We start from the raw sequence: 8,468 nt of genomic DNA on the forward strand, positions 1-8,468 counted from the left end.
GAATTTAACTCTTATGTTCATCTACTATTTGAAATGACAGAAAAAAATGTGTTACATTCTGAATTCCTGCATACAACATTCTTGGGAATTGAGATGCAGCCGAAGACAAAGAAACAATTACATATTTTTTCTAAATGTTACTGTTGAAAGATAGGGTAGACACAAAAATGCATTAGATACAGAGCTGAATAAGTATAAATGTGTAATATTTAGTAATTAGCACTAAAGTAATTAACAAGGATTTTGCTGTACCTCCACTTTAATATGGATTTTTAAGAACGTGATAGAGTCAAAAATGCAAAGTAACCTTCTAAACAGCTTACGTCTGTTCCTCACATGTGTACCCACTGCTATCATATATCAAGCAATATCCTCAACCAAGTCAGGAAGCAGGGGAGGTCCCTGTAGCCCTTCACTACCTACGACTCCAAAAAATCCCGACCCCTCCACCCAAACTCAGCTATACACACAATCACACACACAGCATACAGTCTGAGATCCTCTGCACTTGGCTACTACACTCAGCCCAGCACTCCCAACCCATCCCAAATATCTCGCACACTTACACATTCATACAGTTCCAGCCACAAAAGCTATCAACACAGTGCTGCCTGTATCAGAGCACTAGAGGTGGTAGGCAGTCCTTTACAATGCTGATACTCTGAGAAAGGGGGAATTTGCCGGTAGTCCTGGAGAGTGACTGGTCTAGTTCTAGGAAAAGGGCACTGTCACTTGAGCTGCTTTAAACACCGTCAGTTCTAAACACACCCTTCTCCTGGTTGTTGGCATTTTGGTTATTAAAAGAGCTCAGTGCATAAAGCTCAGTGAATAACACAGGGGCAAGGTCAGAAAAATGATGCCTGTGATCCAAAGCAATATCCAGCATCAAGCACTGGCCTGTGCATGAAGAGCATTTTCCAAGGAGGGCTCTGGCACCGCAGCACCCACTGTTTTGGTGTTCAAACCCAGAGCTCACCCCTGGGCTCCCTGCGCAGGGCATGGGGAGGCTGATGGAAACACCCTGTGCCCCGCCCAGGAGGAGCCCAGAGACAACCAGTGGGAAACGGTGAGCGCAGGTGTGCACCTGAAGTCTTGCCTCTCTGGGCAATCTGTGACTCCCATGGACATGCAGAAGGTAGAGGATAGACTCACAGAATGGTTTGGGTTGGAAGGCACCTTAAAAAGATCATCTAGTGCAACACCCCCTGCTGTGGGCGGGGATATCTTTGACTGGATCAGGTTGCTCAAAGCCCCATCCGACCTGAGCTTGAACACTTCCAATGATGGGGCATTCCCAAATTCGGGGCCAATCTGTTCCTGCATCTCACCAGCCTCATCTTAAAAAATGTCTCCCTTAAATCCAACCAGAATCTACCTTCTTCAGTTTAAAAACTTTGCCCCTTGTCCTGTTGCTACAGGCCTTGCTAAAAAGTCCTTCTCCATCTTTCTTATAAGCCTCCTTTAAATATTGAAAGGATGCGATACGGTCTCCTCAGAGCCTTCTCATCTCCAGGCTGAGCAGGCCCAACTCTCTCAGCCTTTCCTCATAGGAGAGGTGCTCCAGTCCTTGGACCACTTTCGTGGCCCTCCTCCGCACCTGCTCAAGCAGGTCCATGTCTTCCTCACACGGGGGGCCCCAGAGCTGGATACAGTACTCCAGGTGGGGTCTCATGAGAGCAGAGTAAAAGGGGAGAATCACCTCTCTCTGCAGGGTTGCTCTCAATCCAGTCATCCCCCCATACATACTGATAGTGGGGACTGCCCTGACCCAGGTGCCAGGACCTTGCGCTTGGCCTTGTTGAAGTTCATCAGGTTCACATGGGCCCACTCTTCAAGCCTATCAAGGTCCTTCTGGATGGCAGCCCTTCCCACTGGTGTATCAGCTGCACCACTCAGCTTGGTGTCATCTGCAACCTTGTTGAGGGCGCACTCCATCCTACTGTATACGTCATTAATGAAGATATTAGATAGTATTGATTCTGGTATGAACCCTTGAGCGACACCACTGGTTTCCATTTGGACACTGAGCCTTTGACTGTAACTCTTTTGATGTGGCCATCCAGCCAATTCCTTATCCATCTAACAGTCCCTCCGTCAAAACCATAACTCTCCAAACTAGTGGCAAGAATGTTGTGGGGGACCATATCAAAGGCCTTACAGAAGTCTGGGTAGATGACATCAGCTTCTCTTCCCTCGTACGCTGATGCAGTCACTCCATCGTAGAAGGCCACTAGATTGGTCAGGCACAATTTGCTCTTGGTGAAGCCGTGTTGGCTGTCTCTAATCACCTCCCTGTGTTCCATAGACTTCAACATAACTTCCAGGAAGGTCTGTCCCATGATCTTATCAGTCACTGACATGGGGCTGACCAGTTGGTAGTTCTCAGGGTCCTCCTTATTACTCTATTTAAACAATGAGAATAATTCCAAGGATGAAAATAATTCCAGAATTCCTGTATAAGTAATGTGACCCTAACTAACTGTGGGAAGAGTCAAGGAGAGGTAATGAGCCGACGTCCATTCAGATTTAGAAGGAAAAATTTTCCAAGAGAAGACCATTGGTAGGTGAGAAGAAGACTAGGAGGTCTGTAAAGGAGAACCCAGAAAACTGAGGCAGCAGCTTCCAGAAAGGAAGACGTGGAAGGCTGCCTGACTGCTCAGGGTGCAGAAGAACTCTAGCACACAACGCACTGTCCCACCTAAACCTGCATGTAGCTGGAAGGTGTTTGAGGAGGTTGTCCTTTGACAGAACGTTTCTCTGGTCAAATGCTAGCAGCAGATACAAATCCACAGCATGAATGCATGCGCTGGCTACCGCTTGAAGAAGAAACTGCAGCTGCAGTGGAGCTCTATTTGGAATTTCTGTGCTCAGCATGGAAGTTGACCTCTGTCTATTAATAGCTCTTCATTGATACCTTAGTCCCCAGGTAGACGCCATGGAAGTTAACATAAAGCAGTTACAGGTGTGTGGGCTGTGTTTGGTGTGGTGGAGCAAAACTTACCTTGAAAGGTGACTGCTAGTAATCAGGTAATAGGCTGGAGGATTATTGAAAGCAAGCAAAGATGACTTTGGAAAAGCAGTCCCTGTGGGATTTGCAGCATGTTGGTGTTATTACCAGCCATGCTGTCTGGATTAGCAGAGCGTGCCTGTAGGGATCAGTGCGCCCTGTGAGTCACCAGTGGATCATGTGACATGTGAGATCTAGCGTCAGGCTAATGTGTAGCAAGGCGGACTTGACAGAGAATGCTGGTTGCTGAAGTGGCAGCTACAGCAGAGGCGAGATGTCAGTGTGTCATCAAAGCGTCCACAATTCCTTCCTTCCTTTGTTCCTTCCTTCCTTCCAGATTTTTTATTTTCTATCACAGATCAGATTTCCTACTCACAGGGTTAATGGGATGGTGTCTCTCACGGGTGACGTTGTATGGCACTTCTTAGGTGAAAAAATAAAGATACCGTAAGCTTCAATTCAGTAACGAGTAGGGATTGCATTTGTTCAGCACTGAACCCAAGGTGTGTAGAGGCGAAGCAAAAGCATTTCCAGCATGAGCAGAGACAAAGGATGTTTGAAAACATCCACTGTAAGAAGTGCAGCTTTCAAATGGCGTTGTCAGTTATGCTGCAATTATTTGTTAGGCATACTGAGAGCGATGTCACCAGACCTGATGGGCAGTCTGACAAGGAATGCCCAGCCTCCACTTCAGCAGTGTTTCTTCAGACAGCAGTCCTCTGTGTAAAAGGAGAACTCCCAGGAATGCTAGCCCAAGCTGAACAGAAATGCTGACACCCTAATCCTTTGGAGGAAAACTCCTCTTCCCTGCCCTTCTGCTAAGACATTGCTGAGTGCTGGAGCCTGCATATGGTACGGACACACTCTCCTCATTAAGAAGCCTGTTTATTCTGCTGATGGGCGTTGACTCTTGTAGAATTAAATATGAGGAGTGCTTTCTCCACGCCTAGCATACCATGTCTACTCCATGCAGGTGTTTGTGGGTTATCTGGTTAAGATACAACCTGTCTCAGGATAGCCATGAAAAGACCTGGATGGCCTTTACCATCTCCTCGTGCTGCTTCTCCTCTCAGGGACCAATTTCTGCAGGTCTTTCCTGACCTCACAGCAGGGAAAAGGGAAGTGAATGCATCTTTCCTTTAGGGAGTTTGAATAACAGATTTTTCTATTGGTCGTGTCTTCTCTTTTCCAGTGATGACATTCTTACGTGGCTTCCTGCAGCCTGAAAAAGACTGAGCATCTCAGTGGAGAAGGACCAGATTGTCTAACTGAGAAGGGAAACACAGTGGCTGGTAGGACAGGCCTGTCATTTGAAGTCGGGCTGCACTTGAACGAGTGCCCGAGTTGCACAGTTACTCAGACACCTCTTATGTTCTCAGCTAACGTCTCTGGAAGCAGTCGCTGCTGGGCAGTGGGTCCTGGCTGAGAAGGTGACCTTCCAAGTGCCCTTTCCATCACCCATCAAAGCAACTGGACGGGTCCTGCTACAGGGGAGGTGAGGAGGGGAACAGGCCTCATGGGTAAGAACAGGGAAGGAAATGGGTCAGAAATGAAGCAATGATGACAACGTGCCACCAGATAGCCAGCAGCCATAGTGTCAGGGTGCTCTAACAGTGCTTGCATCCCCTGTCCTGAGGAGATTCCCTGCTCACCCCACTAAAGGCTGCTGGGGACACACCTTTCTCTCCATGAGGCTTGTATTTGGCAAGGTCTGAGTTTAACCTGAGAGATGGGGACATTGTTTGAGCTCTAAGCAAGTAGATCTGGGGAAATGTATCTCATAGCCTCTCCAGCTCGAGCTGCAATGGCCACTTCACTTGGTCCCTGCATTGACAGGCAGCACAGGTGTATATTGCCTCCCTTCCAGATCAGTTTCTTCAGTTCTCTGAGAAGTGCCTCCAGCTAGCCAGCATCTTGCAGGGTGACTCGTAGGGTCTCAGAGCAGAGCCATGCCGTGACCCCACACTGCTCTTGGCCTCAGCTGTTACCTAAGCTTGGATTTTATCTCTTTAGGCTCCAATTCCAAAGCCTTCCTGTGTGCTGGACTGTTTCCCTAGCAGTGCTGTGTTGAGGTTGGCACTGTGCTGCTTGCATGGTGAGCGAGGTGTGGCCTGCCTATTCTGCAGCTGGTGTAGGAGCAGTGTCATGACACCCTAAGAGCAAGGATCAGTTGCTAGGTGTTTCCTTTACTCCATTGGCAGGTGTGACAGGGAGCTCAACTCTGCTCATGGAGCTGGTAACGTTCCTGGATTTCCATCATCAGAGGGATTCACTGGTTCCTGTAGAATAGAGAAGCTGAACTGCGCTTCTGACAAAATTGTCAGTGAAAGGGATTTCAAGATTCTGTTTCTGTTCCTCTTGCCTGTGGTATTACTGGAATGCTGCTTTTGTGCTTGGGAGAGACAGTTTGCTATTTCTTGTTCAGATTGTCATGGATCCATGGTCGTCCGCAGTCCATATGGGGAGCATACCAACTGCATCCATTTAAAACTTTCTCTGAGAGATCATCCTTTATGGGTTCTTATGGAGAGATGATTTCCCCAGTTTGCATCAGCACCTAGCAAGTGACAGCAGCCTGACTCCAAAAATAGTGTCAGGGAAAATGGCTCCTCTTCTCCATGTATGGCAGCAAATCCCAAGTCAACAAAAAGTAACCTTCAGTGTCTCATTCAGTGGTGTTTTACTTAGATGCTTATTATTTGCTATGCTCAATGGACATTCTCCGTCACAGATTCTTCAGCAGAGCGTCAGTACATGGGACAGATCAGAATTTGATGACAGTAACATCATAAGCAACACCCCTTGGGATTTATAGTGTAAGTTTAAGCAAGTACATAGTTACAGTTGATAAGACATCCTCAGAATCTGTCACGTAAGTGCGCCAAAGGTGCTGACGAGTCTAGAAGTAATTTCAGGGCATTTCGTTGTGAGAACAGCTGTTGGATGTTTTTCTCCAATTTGTCAATTTCATTTTCTCCCATTTTATTTTTCATCCTGGTAGTGTCTTCTGAAATTGCCTGGTTGCCCTTTCCTCTACTGGTTCCTGGGCCCTGTGTTATTTTCAGTGAGTGTAATCATAGTATCATGTGACTGTAATCATCATTAAGCTGAGCAAACTGGCAGTGAGTGACATGGCAGTTCAACAGCAGAAGGCCTGATGTCCTTGTGTTTCCTGCCTTACCGCCAGTCAGTGAAGTTCAGCATTCCCTAGCAGACTTTGCTGGGCAGCTGTTCTCCATACTTGTACCTGTCAGTACTTTGGCTGGTGGTTGATAAGTGTTAGTATTTTGAGTGAGCAGCATGCTCACTGCTCCTTAGAAGTTTCTTCAGATCTGTAAAGTTAGAGTACAGCAGAGATTGATTTTATTCCATAATAATAACTAGGAACACTGGGTTTTCCCAATGAGCTGCATTCCCAAGAACACGGAGCTGATGAGCTTCCAAGTTCCCAGACTGGAGGGAGGTGAAGGGTACAATGTCGTCATCCCACTGTAGCCTTGCTCTGCTTCTGTGTGTGAACAGCGAAGGTCTAGGTGGGCTTTGCTTGGGTTCACAGTGGCATTTTCACATCCACTTCATGGGAGCAAATACTGTGATTACTTGTGTGTTTTGAGCCAGCATAAAGGTAGATCTTGAGAGTGACTCCTGTACACTTCACCATGCAGAAGGCTTCCTCTGAGGCAGCTGCTCTGTTCCTGGTGGGGAGGCCATGTCCCAGGAGAGGATGGTGAGAACCCAGGGTTCTGGGTTCACAAAGTGTCATTCGGCTAACTTCACATTCTTCTTTGTGCATGATGACGGAGAGCACACCCAGGCCTGCTGATGATTCTCAATGTTTGAGGTAGAAAAGGAAATGTGCCTGCAGGAATCATTCTGAGAGAAGAGCAGCATCTTCTAATTTTAGATGTGGGCAACTGCACTGTGCCCTAAGATGGCAGTTACAACACATTGCAATGCAGCATGAGGAAGATTCAGTAGTCCATGTGTTGAATACCATTATGGGTTATTACAGGAAGATTATCCCTAGAAGGAGACATGGTCAAGGTGCGGGAGCTTTCCTAGGGAAGTACACTTCATTAGCAAAGCACCCTATGCTCAACTTTCACCCAGTAGGTCTACACAGCAGTGTTTCTCAGTGTCAGCATTCTGGGACTTTTTCCCATGGCACATATGTTGGCCTTATGTCAGGCCCATGGGTAGAATTTTTGGCAAGCTGGGTAAGGACTTACACAGTTTGAAGGAATAAACAAGGCTCTTTCTTGGCTGCTTCTCACTCCAAGGTAACTTATGATTACCTCCTGAGCTGGTTACTTTGTGCTCAGGTATGAAGAGTGGTGAACCAGGAGAAATACGTGCCTTGGGAGAGCACAAAAGGCAAGGCAAGGCACATCAGCTTACTTGTGCTGGTGGAAAGTCCTGATTGATAGCATGTGTCTCCATTTCTTATCAAGGACAGAATAGAAACTGACAGCTTCCAAGACACACTCCAAGCTACTGCCTGTTACACTAGGGAGAAGAGACCCAGTAAAGGACCTGATAAGTCACGTATTAGTCCTTCTATGAATGCAGTACCTTTGCTGCAGTGTGGTTTGCACCAACTTCTTCACTACATTATCAAAGAAAGTGCCTACTATGTTGCAAAGGGAAACTCTGCATCCAGCAGCAGACAAAAAGCTTACCTAATCTGCTTCACACAGGCATGCATTGCTAGGCTATGTCGGCTCTGACATCATTCTGATAACACATGCTCTTATCTTCCATGGCAGAGCCATCATGTGGCAGAGGACAGTGCAGGATCTGTAAAGCAGCATTTCAAAGTCTCAGAAGTTTATGCTTATATGGAGTAGCCCTGCCATTACATACAACAGGGATACTCAGGAAATGCTGTGTATCATCTAGACTTTACCCAGCATCACCTGAAGTTTCAGAGAGCCCTGTAGATGTGGTTGTGGATGGGAATTCTGGAGTCATCCAAGAGTAGCAGTAGTCTTGGAGATAGGCTTGAACAGACAAAGTTCAGCACAGAGACACTGCTGCCATGGTAGAGCCATTCAGCAGGCCATACTGCCTGATGAGCTCTGGTTGTTGGTGATGCTGGACCTGGGAGCCAGATAAGGTGAAGCCCTTTGGATAATGCTGTTGTAGCATGCAGCTATGGAGCTGTCAGTTGCAATTTCCCAGCAGTGCGAGTGTCCCTTTGGAAGCCAAGCCCATGATCAGACAGTACACATTGACCACTGTCAAATCACAGGGCTTCACAGGGACCTCCGCTTCCCAGGAGCTCCACTAGCAAGCCTTCCTTCATAACACTGTGGTGAGTAAAGTTCAGAAGATTTCAGGGACCACCTGTCTCAGGCTTAAGCACTGTAGGCTACAGCTGGGGACTGCTGACAGCTGAGTAGATGATCACTTCCTAGGCTTCCCCTGCACTGCTCTCTGCTGGGGCATACAGCCCTGTGGC

At 47.2% G+C, this 8,468-nt stretch overlaps 1 long non-coding RNA gene across 2 annotated transcripts in view; it reads left to right on the forward strand.

The window, feature by feature from the left end:
• LOC138688126 (uncharacterized) overlaps positions 1 to 8,468 on the forward strand; it is a 92,308-nt gene that overhangs the window by 57,478 nt on the left and 26,362 nt on the right. The window lies entirely within an intron of this gene.

Source organism: Haliaeetus albicilla, chromosome 12 (genome assembly GCF_947461875.1).
Source record: "Haliaeetus albicilla chromosome 12, bHalAlb1.1, whole genome shotgun sequence".
NCBI classification, from domain to species: domain Eukaryota; kingdom Metazoa; phylum Chordata; class Aves; order Accipitriformes; family Accipitridae; genus Haliaeetus; species Haliaeetus albicilla.